The sequence below is a fragment of the Oncorhynchus keta genome, chromosome 11, assembly GCF_023373465.1.
Source record: "Oncorhynchus keta strain PuntledgeMale-10-30-2019 chromosome 11, Oket_V2, whole genome shotgun sequence".
In the NCBI taxonomy this organism is placed as follows: domain Eukaryota; kingdom Metazoa; phylum Chordata; class Actinopteri; order Salmoniformes; family Salmonidae; genus Oncorhynchus; species Oncorhynchus keta.
Window position 1 is genome coordinate 41,857,653 of NC_068431.1, and position 17,534 is coordinate 41,875,186.

Sequence of the window (17,534 nt, forward strand, 5' to 3'; positions counted from 1 at the left end):
TGGTTTCGTTCCATTGTAACCGTTCCTTGGTGAGAATTGATAGGTGAATTATTACTTTCACATAAGTTACCCTAGGACCAGAGGTATTTAAGGAATTTAAATTGGAAAATGATTGCATCTAGTCTGAATGCCACCACATGGGCATACCTGGCTTCATTTACACCTCACAGGCCTCTTTGTTTATCGAGCCCACCCTAGAACCTACATGGCCTCTTTGTCTATCGAGCCCACCCTAGAACCTACATGGCCTCTTTGTCTATCGAGCCCACCCTAGAACCTACATGGCCTCTTTGTCTATCGAGCCCACCCTAGAACCTACATGGCCTCTTTGTCTATCGAGCCCACCCTAGAACCTACATGGCCTCTTTGTCTATCGAGCCCACCCTAGAACCTACATGGCTTCTTTGTCTATCGAGCCCACCCTAGAACCTACATGGCCTCTTTGTCTATCGAGCCCACCCTAGAACCTACATGGCCTCTTTGTCTATCGAGCCCACCCTAGAACCTACATGGCCTATTTGTCTATCGAGCCCACCCTAGAACCTACATGGCCTATTTGTCTATCGAGCCCACCCTAGAACCTACATGGCCTATTTGGTCCATTGTGCGTCAAGAATTCAGCATAGCACGTTTGTATGAAGGTCTAGTTATTAAATGGGTACATAGTTCAATAATAATATCCTCTAAAACGCTCTGGTGACAAACAAACGTTGCTTCCCTGTTTCCAATTGTCCACATGGCTGGGAGAACCTATTCAAGTAAGTACATTTCATTTAATTTAAAAAAATATATATATATGTATGAGCTAGCTAGTTGGCTAGCTAGCTATCTAGTCAACTTCACATACTGTATAGATAGGTAGCTGGTGCTCCATCATGCTGGGAAAGGCATTGTTCATCACCAAACTGTTCCTGGATGGTTGGGAGAAGTTGCTGTGAGTGAGCCCACTCCCTTGGCTAAGAAGCAACCCCACACATGAATGGTCTCAGGATGCTTACTGTTGGCATGACACAGGACTGATGGTGGCGCTCACCTTGTCTTCTCCGGACAAGCTATTTTTCCGGATGCCCCAAACAATCAGAAAGGGGATTCATCAGAGAAAATGACTTTACCCCAGTCCTCAGCAGTCCAATCCCTGTACCTTTTGCAGAATATCAGTCTGTCCCTGATGTTTTTCCTGGAGAGAAGTGGCTTTTTTGCTGCCTTTCTTGACACCAGGCCATCCTCCAAAAGGCTTCGCCTCACTGTGCGTGCAGATGCACTCACACCTGCCTGCTGCCATTCCTGAGCAAGCTCTGTACTGGTGGATCCCCGATCCCGCAGCTGAATGAACTTTAGGAGACAGTCATGGCGCTTGCAGGACTTTCTTGGGTGCCCCGAAGCCTTCTTCACAACAATTGAACCGCTCTCCTTGGAAGTTCTTGATGATCTGATAAATGGTTGATTTAGGTGCAATCTTACTGGCAGCAATATCCTTGCCTGTGAAGCCCTTTCTGTGCAAAGCAATGATGACGGCACGTGTTTCCTTGCAGGTAACCTTGACTGACAGAGGAAGAACAAGGATTCCAAGCACCACCCTCCTTTTGAAGCTTCCAGTCTGTTATTCGAACTCAAACAGGATGAGAGCGTGATCTCCAGCCATGTCCTCGTCAACACTCAGACCTGTGTTAACGAAAGAATCACTGACATGATGTCAGCTGGTCCTTTTGTGGCAGGGCTGAAATGCAGTGGAAATGTTTTGGGGGGGGATTCAGTTAATTTGCATGGCAAAGAGGGACTTTGCAATTAATTGCAATTCATCTGATCACTCTTCATAACATTCTGGAGTATATGCAAATTGCCATCATACAAACTGAGACAGCAGACTTTGGGAAAATTAAGTTGTGTCATTCTCAAAACGTTTGGCCACGACTGTATTCTGGATAGGGCAGGTACTTTTGTGTAGTACCTTACCCTAGAAGTGAGGACGGAGATAATAGTAACATAATATTCAGTGCGGTGTAATTTGACTATAATGAAGTCTGTTTCTGGTGAGGTTATCCTTCCTCAGTTAAAGAGCGCTATGAAAGCCTATCTACATATGAAGAGGTTCCAATGAAGAACAGTGGTTCTCAGTCCTTGTCCTGGGGACTCAAAGGGGTGAAGGTTGTTGTTGTCTTAGCACTGCACAGCTGACTCAAATGATCAACTCATCATCAAGCTTCGAGTGGTATTTATGTATTCATTTGTGATGCTATCCTTGATATGATCCTGTTATTGTCAATATGTGTGCCCATGCATCTATTAATCCAATGTTATCATGATTTGTTATCGGGGATATTATACCTTAGTAATCCACAGTGACCTGGTGATGTAAAAGTCAAATAATTACATTATCTTCCATATTCCTAGATACCTTGTAACTGGAGATTCCTTCAAAACAATTGCCTACAGTTAACGTGTAGGGCACTGCAAGGTTGGGTGACCAGGGCCATCTGGGACTGCCTCCTGGAGGAATTCAGGTGTGTGAAGGCTACACAACACACTTTTGTCCTGCATAACTTCTTGAGGATGGACACGAGAACGAGGAGGGGATCTGCAGCTCGCCGCCATGTGCCAGAGGAGTCTGCTGCTCTGCAGGATGTTTCAAGGATGAGGTTCAACAACGCAGCAAGAGGCAATCTGTGTACAGGAGATATTCACCTCCTACTTCTTTGAAGAGGGTTCTGTTCCCTGGCAACACCATAGACTACACTATGGACAACCAAAGGCTCTTTTAAGAGCCATTCACATTGCAATAAGAGTATTCTTACATTTACTTTTGTCAACTGAAGTTATTCAGTTCCCAGTTTCTCTCCCTTTGATTTCTTCTTCTCAGGTGAGGGTGAAGTCTGTACAAAAACAAAGACACCCTATAACCCACACCCATTTATCAATCTGATTGGATTGTGTTATGCAGTAACAGGCTCATGTATAATACTGTGGCTCCTTCCACCTTCAAAGAATAGGCAAGAGGGCCAACCATGGAGAATAGTAAAACACTAAATTATTTCTATAACTATACTATATTGTTTGTCCTCGTGTGTCTGTTTGCAGCCAGCGTGGTGCGGACACCAGGTGAGAGGCCACACACAGATTAATGTTGAACACGGTCTCTGTAACTACCTTATTTTATCAATAAGTCTCTCCTTCATCCCTCTCTCCTCTTCTTCCTAAATCCTCAAGGTTATATCAGCTGTGTTGGTGAACCCCTTCCGCAACTGAACTGGCTGCATAGAGGGCACAGCATGATCAGAGGTGAAAGATTCCTTGGTCAGATCAACAGGAACATTTATTAAAGAGATGCGTTACATTGAAAAACAGAAAGAGATGCTGTAGTCCCAGAGTTAATGATCAAAGGTCAGTTTTGCATTTCACCTCCTGATTATGACAATGTTAGAATAAAAACACAAGGCTTAAACATGCTCTTTCTCCATCTGTCGCTCGTCCTTAGATATGTTTTGATGTGAGAGAGGATGCCACCCCCAGTCCCATCAGCCACCTCACCCGCTTTTAAGATAAACTTCGGGCCGACTAGACGCAATTATGCAATTGTGATGAACTGAGAGAATATTTGGGGAGCACTGTGATTCATAAATTATATGCTCCCTTCCCTGCTCGTATGTTCTTACCTCTTTCCCTTTCCGTCTCTTACATCTCTCACCTCCTTTCTTCCTCTGTTTTTATAATGCACAACAGATGTGCATTGAAATACAGATTGAACTTGAATTTACAATATTACAATTATATTTATAATGTATGTATTTATAACACTTGGATAATGAACTTCTTTCAATAAAGAGTTTCACATTCTCTACTGGTTGAAATACTAAACCTATCCTGTGTTAATCAGATCAATGCAAATGAAGGGCATTAGATATTGTGATTAACTGGTTTTAGAGTATTTACATGATGCATAGGAAGTGTAGTGTTCTGTTTAAATATATATATGAATTACAAATCAGCCTTTAAGTAGTTAAATCCTTTTTCTAGTCGTAGGGAACCATGTGTATCCATTGTCCCGGGACCAAGATTGTTAAACACTGTTGAAGTGTATAATTGTAATGCAGACACAGCATCATTCAAACACTGGAATTTGATATATCCAATACCAGGAGTGACGGAAATAATCTCAAAGACATTCATACCTGAACTGCACCTTTATTTGCCAAGGTAGAATACATGATCAGTGAATATATTAAATGTACAGGCTACAATACAGGTATTTGTATCCTCCACTGCACAATAAGCAAGAACATAACTACGTTACTTCATCTTTCTGCATTTGTTAGAGTTGCGTAAATTCGAATCTGGTATCAGGATAAATATAACAATGAGTCACCGATTTTATACTATGTATTTTTTATTAGCTAAGTAATAAATGGCAAATGCAACTTTCGTATATACGGGCTCACTGTAATACCACGCAGGGCAGAACAGGGAACAGACAAGATGTATGTAAAACAGTATTCTTTATACTGTGATAGACAGTTCCAACCCGTCTGTTGGCCTATCACAGTAGAGACTGGGCATGGTTTAAACTTGCTCAGCCTATTGCAGGCGCTCAGGCGGGTCCCCGCCTCTTGGCGCTTCTGTTGATAGATGTAAATGTTGCTTGTGAAGAACATCCAGGCTCGCATGCTCCATACCGTTATCTCGCACCTGGCTCCTGTTATCTAACAAAAGACCGCTTGTTCTCGCAACACCCCGCTCTGAATGTGCCCCCCTCCCAACTAATTTGAACAGTTACTGTCTTCATGCTTCTCTGTATTTTTCCATCATGAGAAAGTCCCATGGCCCTGATACTTTTAACAATGTTTCAAGTCAGCTATGTTGCATAATCAAAAATCAAATCCAGAGTCGGCTTTCTATTCCGCAACAAAGCCTCCTTCACTCACGCTGCCAAGCTTACCCTAGTAAAACTGACTATCCTACCGATCCTCGACTTCGGCGATGTCATCTACAAAATGGCTTCCAACACTCTACTCAGCAAACTGGATGCAGTCTATCACAGTGCCATCCGTTTTGTCACTAAAGCACCTTATACCACCCACCACTGCGACTTGTATGCTCTAGTCGGCTGGCCCTCACTACATATTCGTCGCCAGACCCACTGGCTCCAGGTCATCTACAAGTCCATGCTAGGTAAAGCTCCGCCTTATCTCAGTTCACTGGTCACGATGGCAACACCCATCCGTAGCACGCGCTCCAGCAGGTGTATCTCACTGATCATCCCTAAAGCCAACACCTCATTTGGCCGCCTTTCGTTCCAGTACTCTGCTGCCTGTGACTGGAACGAATTGCAAAAATCGCTGAAGTTGGAGACTTTTATCTCCCTCACCAACTTCAAACATCAGCTATCCGAGCAGCTAACCGATCGCTGCAGCTGTACATAGTCTATTGGTAAATAGCTCACCCTTTTTCACCTACCTCATTCCCATACTGTTTTTATACTGTTTTTATTTATTTACTTTTCTGCTCTTTTGCACACCAATATCTCTACCTGTACATGCCCATCTGATCATTTATCACCAGTGTTAATCTGCAAAATTGTATTATTCGCCTACCTCCTCATGCCTTTTGCACACATTGTATATAGACTGCCCATTTTTTCTACTGTGTTATTGACTTGCTAAATTGTTTACTCCATGTGTAACTCTGTGTTGTCTGTTCACACTGCTATGCTTTATCTTGGCCAGGTCGCAGTTGCAAATGAGAACTTGTTCTCAACTAGCCTACCTGGTTAAATAAAGGTGAAATAAAAAAATAAATAAAAAAATAACACATACATACATCCATCCACTCAAGCCAACAGCAGATAATATTCAATCATATATATGGTAATGGCTATAATGTAAAACACAGGATCCAACACATTGCATGGCAAATATCAGCAAGGCAAGCTTCCAAAATTGTACATTCAATTTGCAGTAAATGCTTTAGCTAGCTAGATTCTTTACATCCACTGATTCACATCACGACAGCCTGGTTTGCTGGTTGTTTCAGGAGTCCCTAAACCATTAAACAACCAGAATTACAATTTCATACGCATGTCACAACACCCATAAAGCTAGCTGGCTAATGTTAGCTAGTCAGCTAGTTTGCTAAATCGAGATGATCGGAAATTAACTTTAGGATAAAAAAAATAAGCATAATAGTTTGTCTCTACATGAACTAACATATTCCTGTTATATTTAATATAAGTATACATGCAATCATACATAATTGACTGTAGCGCAAATGAAGCACCCACACGTTACCGGTGGCTGACACCGTTCATCCCGCGATGATTGTGTTCATTAACATTGTACGTTAGTTTTAACGTGCATTATAGTCATTGATATTTACCAGTTATTTATGTTGACTAAATATTGGTGGGCCGAGTTGTCCGTCGTCATCATAAGAGTTAAGGAGAGGGACAAACTGCTGGGGAATCATCTCTCAAATCTTCTGGGAGAGAGGATCAATAGCCTTGGAGGCCCCTTCCGGTCTGAAAGAGCACTCGCCTCTGCTGCATCCTTTTTTTGCTTTCGCTTTCGCTTTTCGTTTTTCCAGCACACCTTCATTTCATTTGGGTTCCTTTTTTCTTTCATCCGTGTCGATCCATTAAATGTGTCGCATAAAATGGCCCATCTACTTCGTTTCAACTCAATAAAAAACTCATATATTGGTGCAACACGTCACTAATCATAGTTTAAAACCGTTAATTATAGATTTACTGAGCCAGATTTAAAATGAAGTGGTGCCACACATCTCTGGTTAATTATAAACCTAGATTTACAAAACATAGATTAGCTCTATTCCTAGATTAATTAAAACCATGTTGGTGCAACCCACCCTAAAAGGTTATAGTTTCCTTTCTTCTTACCTTCTTTCATTAATTATATCAATCACTTAAGTTAAGTGTCAAAGGTGGATATGAAAATGACAGGAAATATAGACAGACCTATTCAATGTTTTTCAGTCCTGTTCCTGAGGAACCCATTTTTATTCTAGTCCAATAAATGCATCACTAACAGACCCATTGCACCTGATTTTAGTTGCATCGGATGTGCTAGTGCATGCTTGGCTAGAGGAAAATCTGTGCGTCCAGAATAGAAAAATATTGTGGAATATTACACCAAAAAGAAGTATCAAAATGACTCCCAAAACTCACACATAATGGGGCCTGAAAAGTACATGTAAATAATGACAAAGTAGAATTGTTACCGGATTGCAGAAGGGTTGCTGATAATCCATGCTGCTGTGTGGCTCTGATCTGTTGGTTTGACTTTATGGCGAATCTAGAGATTGCAGCGCGTAGACGTTCGGTGGTTCTCTTCTGGCACTTCTAGAAATTTCTCTCACAATGACGCATGCGGCCATCATTGTTTTACACTAATTGAAACACGGTCAAACCATCTGCTTTTCTCTTTTCTTTTTGCACTCTCTCTATACACTCTCAAACCCAGATCAATGAATCCCTACCACTGTGGCATCATAATAATAATGTAAGTAACCCAATTTATGTCCCTCTAACTTCCCGAATGCCTCTGCTGATGCTACAGCTATTGTTTGCCGCAATCATGTGACTATGAACCAGTTTGCCACAATTATTATTATTACTTCATCATAAAGTTTATCAGCTAGCTAACACAGAGGACAGATCTGTTCATGGCTATGCAGCTATGTTGGAGGCTCAGACGCTGAGACAGCAGTGCAATTAACTTAGGCCTGACTTTGTGTCGCTAATATTGTAAGTCTGATTAGGCCAAGGGAGTATTTTATATATGTAGCTAGTAATATATATATATTTTTTAAAGGAATACTGGTATTTACATGGCTGGATTGCTAAATTAGTTACTAGTTTGTTTGCTAATGTTCCTTAGCCGCAAACCCCGGCCATAGCCGCAGTGAACAGTGTCGTCTTGTAACATTTTTACAGATAAATTGAGGGAAGTATCTGAGCTTTGTTATTTTGAATTCCTATTTTTAAGCATTGACCTCCAAACACTGCTGAAGTTAGTGAGCAGCAAGGTTCACTCTGTTTTTGCCCCTGTATCGTGTTCTCCAATAAGTGTTACTTATGGACTTTAATGTCCCCCCCTCCCTTTCCCTTCTTTTTTTCAGAGGGAAACACATACCCTTTGACCCTAGAGAAGGTTCTCCTTTTCACTTCGGTGGCTTCAGCCATTCCTAGGCTGGGATTGCCAGTGGAGCCACAGCCAGTTCTTACACACACAAGAGAATAAGGCTGCCAGGATCTTCCCGGAAGCAGATACATGCAGCATTGTTTTAAGGCTACCAATTCACCCAACCCTACGCAGCCTTCAGGGAGGAAATGGAGAGTTGAATTCTACAGTCATCAACATTTGGTGTCATTGTCAAAGACTCCAGCCACTCAAGTCATAGACTGTTCTCTCTGCTACCACACGGCAAGTGGTACCGGGGCGCCAAGTCTAGGTCCAAGAGGCTTCTGAACAGCTTCTACCCCTAATCAAACGGCTACCCAGACTATTTCCATTGACCCCCCTTCTCTCTTTTATGCTGCTGCTACTTTGTTATTATCTATGCATAGTCACTTTAATATCACTTTATCTCTACCTACCTGTATATATTACCTCAACTAACCGGTGCCCCAGTACATTGACTCTGTGCCGGTACCCCCTGAATATAGCCTCGCTATTGTTATTTTACTGCTGCTCTAATTATTATTATTATTATTATTTTATTTTGTGACAAATAACATTTGATTTAAAGGGAATTCATTTAAGGGGAATTATCCAAAATGTTTATTGCATGACCACCTAGTAAGTTCGGAATACTGCAGCCAATGTTAATTGGTGATGTGTGCCAAAATGATTGATATTATGAAAGTTTCCGACAAGATTGGCCATCAGCAAAAAATAGTTGTGTAGTGAAAGTTTTCAAAAACACCCAACCAGAATCAATTGGACAGTAATACATAATGCAGCTTTAATATTTTAATAAATGTATGATTTCTTAGTAGAGTGGGTAGACTGGGCATTATGCAAAGTAGTTAAGTCATGAATGTCAAGGGGCTATAATAATACAATATGTGCAATGTTACCATAAATCTTACAGTAAATATGGACAACATTTAATTTACATGTGTTATGGCAATAAAAACAGACCCTGTGGTTCATCGGTGGGCAACTCCAGTCCTCGAGGGCCTGATTGGTGTCACACTCTTTCTCCATCCCTACCAAACACAGCTGATTAATCAAATTGCATTCTAAACTGAAGATCATGATTAGGTGATTATTGAAGTCAGTTGTTAGCTGGGGCTGTGGCAAAACTGATGCCAATCAGGCCCTCGAGGACTGGAATTACCCTCACCTACTGTAGTTGGTACATAGGTCGTGGTGCAGCAAGTTGATGAGGGTAGTGGAGTAGCACTGGTGGGACTTTTTGAGTGAAGTGACTAAGGGTGAAAAGGATATCAGGGTGCCCAGGAACTTGAAGCTGCTGATCATCTCCATGTCAATGTACCCTATATGGGAGAATGGTCTTTAAGTCTCACCATCTACTTTTTGAATTTGTTTTTACAGGGTTTACACCCAGAGGCCTGAGTCTGCTAAACAAGTTTGTGGGTCAGGATGGTGTTGAAAGCAGAGCTATAAAAGAAAACGCACTCTGACATATGTAAAATGCATAATTGATAAATTTGTTCGGGACAATAGGCATTGGATAGGAGTTGGTCCAGTGAACTTTCTACCATGTGCTACACGATATCTATTGTTCCAGTTTTTAAAATCGATATCGACTGGGCTGTAGTGGAGATGGTAAGAAGCTTTGAAATCATGGGGGACCAAACTTCTAACGTCCTTTCTTGGTACACACCCACACAGACACAGCAGTCATAACAACCAGCGGCACTCCATCCTAAGGTGGCTGAAGAAGTTTTGCCTGACGTCAAACATTAAGAGTGTCGGATTGATATATCCTTCCTGTTTGGCCCTGTCCGGGGGTGTCCTTGGATGGGGCCACAGTGTCTCCTGACCCCTCCTGTCTCAGCCTCCAGTATTTATGCTGCAGTAGTTTGTGTCGGGGGGCTAGGGTCAGTTTGTTATATCTGGAGTACTTCTCCTGTCCTATTCGGTGTCCTGTGTGAATCTAAGTGTGCGTTCTCTAATTCTCTCCTTTCTTTCTCTCTCTCGGAGGACCTGAGCCCTAGGACTATGCCCCAGGACTACCTGACATGATGACTCCTTGCTGTCCCCAGTCCACCTGGCCATGCTGCTGCTCCAGTTTTAACTGACCTGAGCCCTAGGACCATGCCCCAGGACTACCTGACATGATGACTCCTTGCTGTCCCCAGTCCACCTGGCCATGCTGCTGCTCCAGTTTCAACTGTTCTGCCTTACTATTATTTGACCATGCTGGTCACTTATGAACATTTGAACATCTTGGCCATGTTCTGTTATAATCTCCACCCGGCACAGCCAGAAGAGGACAGGCCACCCCACATATGCTCTCTCTAATTCTCTCTTTCTTTCTCTCTCTCGGAGGACCTGAGCCCAAGGACCGTGCCCCAGGACGACCTGACATGATGACTCCTTGCTGTCCCCAGTCCACCTGACTGTGCTGCTGCTCCAGTTTCAACTGTTCTGCCTTATTATTATTATTATTTGACCATGCTGGTCATTTATGAACATTTGAACATCTTGGCCATGTTCTGTTATAATCTCCACCCGGCACAGCCAGAAGAGGACTGGCCACCCCACATAGCCTGGTTCCTCTCTAGGTTTCTTCCTAGGTTTTGGCCTTTCTAGGGAGTTTTTCCTAGCCACCGTGCTTCTACACCTGCATTGCTTGCTGTTTGGGGTTTTAGGCTGGGTTTCTGTACAGCACTTTGAGATATCAGCTGATGTACGAAGGGCTATATAAATAAATTTGATTTGAAGTGTTTGAAAAAATGTAAACAACCATAAGAGCAGATAACTCTTTTTGTAATCATTACTGGCACAGTGATTTTAAAATCCATTCTAATTCTAGTCGCTTTCAATTGATTAATTGACTCCAAGAACCATAGATTGTTCGTAGTTCATAACATTAACACAACTGACATTAAACGTTGCTTGACCGTAGATTGGGATACACGTTTTAATAACATTGGATATTTGATTGGGCTTAATGTTGCATACCTTGCGGTGTTGTGCATGCCAACCTGGTGAGAATCACCGGAATTAACTGTGATACTTGATGAATCAGGTCTTTGCTGCTTTATCAGCCTCTCCCTTGCCCACTCCAAGCTCCTCTTCATGGTTCCTTTCTGCAAGACAATTGTGTGATAATAAAGCGGAAAGAATGGGAATCCTATTCCTTTGAAGCAGTACTTTTAGTACTGGGTATATGCCTGAAGTTGTTATTTTACCCTAATAAGCTTAGATGGAATGTAGATATTCCAAAAACGAAGTGAACTTGCACATTAAAGTTTAATCTGTTCTAAAGCTGACATGTTGTAGATGTTAGCAAAGGTTTTACAAGGTTGTCACTCGCCAAATTTGCTTTATGTGAGCTTTTCAGTGTCTTCATGCTAATCGCGAGCTAGCGTGGCTACCGCTAGCATTGAAATGACAGCCAGTCCGGCTGAAGAAATTGCCTACCTTCTTCAGCTGTTGTTTTGCTTAAATACAAGGCTTTGGGCTAAAAACGTAACTCAAAAACATGTCCTGCTTCAGTACTATCCGATAAGTCACATTTAGGTAGCTTGTCTTCCTTTAGTCAATGATAAAGCAAAAGAGACAACATAGTTGTCGATGTTTGGACTATCTAACCCATGTGTGCTTGGAGCTTACATTGAAAGATGATGCAGACTGTCTGCTGTACACAGTGATTTCACTACTAGAATTCAACTCTTGTGTCTTGCTTACAAGGTTTTCCCCACATCTTCAACAATGCCGGTTGTAGACCAAATTCTGTTGGTACTTGAAACTTTGTTATAGCTGATTTAGAAAGACGCTTCAAAAGGTCACCCGGTCAGGTCAGTAAAACATTGAAAATCTGGATAGATGTCATTGCTGAGCATTACTGAGCACACCAAGGATCTCATTCCATGGCTGCCTCGTGAGATGAGGTTTTTCAGGATACTTTTTCAAAAACAACTTGTGTTATTGACTGCACATGAAGTGTTTTGCAGAAGGCTAAACATCTGGGCTCAAAAACAGAATCTTACAGTCACTACTATGCCAGTAATACTGTAAAATATCTAGTGCTACTGCTCCAACAGGAATGGTTATGTTCATTACAGAGGCTTATGGTGGGAAATGTAGCGATAGGTTCATAACACAGAGTTTTATGCGCTTCTCGACCATTTTGAGTGCTGGAGATGGGGTGATGGGGGACCGTGGCTTCACAATTAGGGACTTGCTAGAGGAACGGAGTGTACGCTTGGTCTTATCAGCATTTACATGCAAGCAATGCCAGTTGACAAATGAGCAGGTCACTCGCACACAACGCATTGCTAATGTCCGTATTCATGTGGAACGAGAAATAACGCGTCTTAAGGTGTTTCTCTCAAACTCAGCCTATTAGTTTGGTCCCTAAAATTGACAACATACATTTGTGCAGCTCTTGTAAACCTGAGAGGAGAGCTTATTTCTAGCAAATAGACACAATGTCTAATAGTGGTGGGTCGTTCGCGAAAGAGTTGGTTCTAAGAGCCGGCTCTTGTAGGTGAACGTTGGGAGCCGGCTCACATATCAGAAGAACCCGAATCTATTTAGAAAAATATACACAAATTAAGATATGAATGATCAAAAGATTTCAATGAATATAATGAACTAATTCAAGGAACTAAAAAATAATATAATATTGAGCCACATGCTCAAGCGCTCACACATTTGTTCTGTCTGCTCAGACTAACAGCCTCACGTGTTGTTCCTGTCCAATCAGACACACAGTGTCAAGCAAAGATCCAAAGATGCGTGAGGGAGGGCCGAGCCAACTCACTCACACACACGTAGAAGCCGAGGAGAGAGAGGAAGGACAGCTGTGAAAACAATAGCTGGAAAAGGAGTCGGAAGCACAGTGGCATTTGGATGCAATTTAATAATGTAGACAATGTTAGAGCACAGTGTAGAATTTGCCAAAACAACATCTCATATAAAGCCGGTTCTACGCACAACCTACACCGGCATATGCGAACTGTGCACCCAACTGTGAAGCTAGCTGTAGCGGAGCTTCAAGAAACTAGCGGGCTTGCTAGTGATAGTGGTGGAGCCAGCACCTCCACACGTGGAGATGTATCCACTCAGTCAATTAGGCATACTCCGCAACCCACAGCAACACAGTCTTCTATGGACCAGTTTTTTGCTAAAGTCTATGTCTGTAGCAAAACAAGGCCAAATTGATATTGCATTTGCTAAAATAATTGCCACCGATTTCCAGCCATTTTCGATTGTGGAGAAAGAGGTTTTAGAAATTATAGCAATAGTCTAATTCCAATGTACACAATTCCAAGCAGGAAAACCCTTTCAAAATCACTTATTCCACAACTGTATGAGAGCAAACAGGCTTCAGTGTGGGAAAGAATCTTAAAAGCTACCGCAGTTTGCCACTGACTGCTGGACATCAAGGATAACCACTTCTTACATGTCACTTCATTGAATATTTTTTTTTAATGTCTAGCTGTCTTCTGTACTACTTTGAGTTCAGCGACAGACACACCTCAGAGAACTTGGCAGAGGAACTGTTGAGAGTGGCCAGAGAATGGCAAGTAGATGGAAAAGTAGCCTGTTGTGTTAGCGACACTGCAGCTAAAATAACCAAAGCCATTACTTTTTTAAAAATGGACCCATCATCCTTGTCTTGCCCACACAATCAACCTGATTGTAAGAGATGCTATGAAGGTGATGACCCACTGTGGACAAAGTGAAAGCAGCTATGGAATACGTCCACAGGAGCACAGTAGGTGCTGAAAAACTAAACAACAGTCACCCACGAAGCATTGTTACCCATCGCTCCACAAAAGCCGTGGCCCTTGCAGAGCAAGGGGAACCACTACTTCAAGGTCTCAGAGCAAGTATCCATTTTCTCCATTGGGACGAATTAGGTACTGTCGCGATACAAAACCTTCAGCCCCGCTCCTTGGCCGGCAGCGGGGTTGCTAGAGGTGGTTAGCGTCCCGTTCCCTGGATTGGACAGGGCACTATAGGTACTTCAGGTTATCTCGGTATAACCAGGACCGCTCGCGTAGCCCTGCCTCTCTTTCTATATCGAAGCGTTGTCCGCGTAGAGAGGTCTTTTGCCTTGTCACTCTCAACGGTCTAGCTCTAGCTGGGATGTGTGAACCCCACCTTTATCCTCTAGACTCTTTGCTTCACCACTAATTGGTCCTTGAGTTATTATTAAGCACTAGTCCTACCAGTCTCTATATGATTTCCCTGTGGTTGAGTGTTTCCCCTCTGTGATGTATCTAGTTTAAAGGGTGAAGACCTTTAGTCAACTTAGTCTCACTACTCTGCCCGTCGGCTATGTATCGCTTGGAAAATAAAACTTAGATAGATCGATAAGACAATTAAATGAATCACTACTGGACACACCTTCCTCTTTGTCTTTTAATAGTAACTCATTCTGTCATAAAGCATTGATCCCTGTTTCCAGTGTCCCGGTAGCGGGGAGTGTCAGAGTTGTTATCTCCCGTGCCGTTAACTGTCTTTGAGAGAACCTTTTGCTCGAGTCAAAATAAGACTACCGTTTATTTTTGAAAACACTCTGTTTTTTGTCTTTTACAATCAAACACACTTCAAAATACACAATTTGTTACTCGGTCACACACAGCGTTAATCAAAAACATGCAAATGCCTTAATGCTCTATAAAATGCCTGGTACAATGATAACACTTATCTCTATATTAAATACTTGTAATAGTTATTTAATTACCTTTGAGAGATGACGAGGAGACCCACGAGATCAGGAGCAGAGTTTCAATCGGTCAGAGTTCTTTTTGAATTTAGTTGGTAGCGACTCCCCTCTACTGGCTGAGAGGTTGACTTGAAGTCGGTGGTTTACTAAATTTAGAGATTAAAGTTAGACTGGAGAGATAGACTGGAGAGAGTGTCAGAAATACCTAGGTTCTCCGCTGAGCTACCAAAACTACTGTCCAATAGCTAGTGTCTGTGGTGAGAAATACCTAGCCGGGATGAGGGAGCTCAATCAATTAAGATATTTTGCATCCTGATTCTGCCAGGCGAAAGGCACTCTGACGACAAAACTACTGTCCAATAGCTAAACGGCAAGAGCCCAAGTTCCAGCAAGTTAGAATCTGCAAGTGATTTGAGTCAGGTGGCAAATTACCCGAAGTCAAATGGTTGTCTAAATTAATTCAGAATTCAAGAAGTCAGCGCCAAAGTAATGGCAAATGTCTCTTTATATACCTTTTTGATTCTCTGCACCCGATCTGCTGCTCCTCCCATTCCCTCAGAGCAGAGAGGGTGATGACATATCTTACAACAAGAAATACTTTTCTTACAGTGCATATATGGGCCTCTGGTTATGACAGAGCCCATTACTCTAGCAACAATGAGGAAACACTTTTCTTACAGTGCGCATATGGGCCTCTGTTTATGACAGTGCCCTCACTCTATCAGCAATGAGTCTATCAGCTGTTCCCATTCAGAGGTGTCACTTGAGGCAGAGGGTGATTCTTCCTGACACCAGTCAGGTTCAGTAGTTGGTTGGCTTGAGTCGTCTTCTGGTGGCTTTGCCCAATCCAGTATTTCAGTAGGCGAGGTCATCTCTGTCTCTACCCTTGGTGGGTAAGACAGGGGAAGAGGACCAGGAGGTAGATCCATTTGGCGTTTTACTACAGTACTGTCCATTTTTACCCACCTGAAGGTTGTATCCATCTTTCCATAATAATGAATTAGGTACTGTCCATTATCCAAGCTTTTGATGTCACCATTTGGCCGACTCAGAAATTCTGTCAGAGACGTGGAACTCTTGAAGGAGCACTTGATCTCAAGGAGCTGTGTTGCATCAAGGATCCCATCTGGGCTGGCTCCCAACCAAGGATGGTCAGGGTGCACCACCAGGCCTCTGTTCTCCACAACATGCCTCCAGGAGTGTGATGACATTGACCTAATTTTCTTTGCCATGCTTTGTTGCTGTATTGCCAGTGAAGGTTTGGTACAAATTTTATTTATTTTTATTTTACCTTTATTTTACTAGGCAAGTCAGTTAAAAACAAATTCTTATTTTCAATGACGGCCTAGGAACAGTGGGTTAACTGCCTGTTCAGGGGCAGAACGACAGATTTTGTACCTTGTCAGCTCGGGGATTTGAACTTGCAACCTTTCGGTTACTAGTCCAATGCTCTAACCATTAGGCTACCCTGCCGCCCCAAATGCTCATTTACACATTTTTTGGGATCTGTGGTGTTTCGTTTGGGGACTCGTTTCGCTGTGCCGGCTGTTAGACGCAGCTTCCTAGCATCATGCCGTAGCTGTGAAGCACTTTGGATCTTGGTTTCTTCCATCAATGTAGCTGCTTGTACGGGGGATCATTTGATGTAGGCCGAATAAAACATTGTGCACTTCCTACAGGTTAGTGATGTGCTGTGTTCAGTGTGTTTGTGTAGGCTGAATCATGTTGGCTTGGGCCTGACTTGCTGCTGCTGTCTACATCTGTCTACATCTGTAACTTAGCTAAAGAAGACCATTTGTCTGGAGCCAAAATAGTGGGGCCATTACTGAGGAGTTGATGTGGCTTGTGAACCCTGCATGGTCCCTTAAAAGTCAGGGGGAGGTTGTGGAACCGTCCTGTGGCGATGTTGATGGGCCTGGATATGTGTGGTGTGGTCTGTGGTGTTAAAAAAAAAATTAACATCGTTAATGTGTTTCACCTTCCTCAGCCCTACATTCTTCCTCACACCTGAGTTCCACTTCCTTTGAACATTAGTGCATACCATTCCTGTTTCGCCTTGCCCGATTGCACTCTCAACCAACATTGAAGAAAATATTTTTAGTTATTATCTAACCCAGTATTTCTCAAACCTCTCCTGGAGTATCTGTTGTCCTGCACATTCATGTCATTTTTGGTCATTACTTTACTGACCTTCCACAGAATTGCTGCAGCATGACTACAAGAGCGTCCTGGCCCTGCAATACATGAGCAACCCGCTGCCTGTATGACACCTGTCGTTGATGCTAGTACCCACGCCTTGTGATGAGATGCATGCAGGCTCTGACTCGGCTCTATGTCTGCTTTTTAGGTAGACAAGGTTGTCTCCAACATCCTTCAATAACACCCGACTGACTTTGTGACTGTGTAGGTATTGGTACGCCTCTGTAACAGTATAACTTTAGACCGTCCCCTCACCCATACCCAGGCGAGAACCAGGGAACCTTCTGCACACATCAACAACAGTCACCCACGAAGCATCGTTACCCATCGCTCCACAAAAGCCGCGGCCCTTGCAGAGCAAGGGGAACCACTACTTCAAGGTCTTAGAGCAAGTGACTCACCGATTGAAACGCTATTTAGGGCGCACCATCGCTAACTAGCTAGCCGTT

The 17,534-nt window shown here is 42.8% G+C and overlaps 1 long non-coding RNA gene across 1 annotated transcript; it reads right to left on the minus strand.

Moving 5' to 3' along the window:
- Positions 1-4,163: 4,163 nt before the first annotated feature.
- Positions 4,164-6,836, minus strand: LOC127906189 (uncharacterized). The gene is made up of 2 exons (XR_008060586.1): positions 6,367-6,836; positions 4,164-6,030 (listed from the first exon to the last, which is right to left on the minus strand). It is a non-coding gene; the product is annotated as an uncharacterized LOC127906189 (long non-coding RNA).
- Between the last annotated feature and the right edge of the window lie 10,698 nt (positions 6,837-17,534).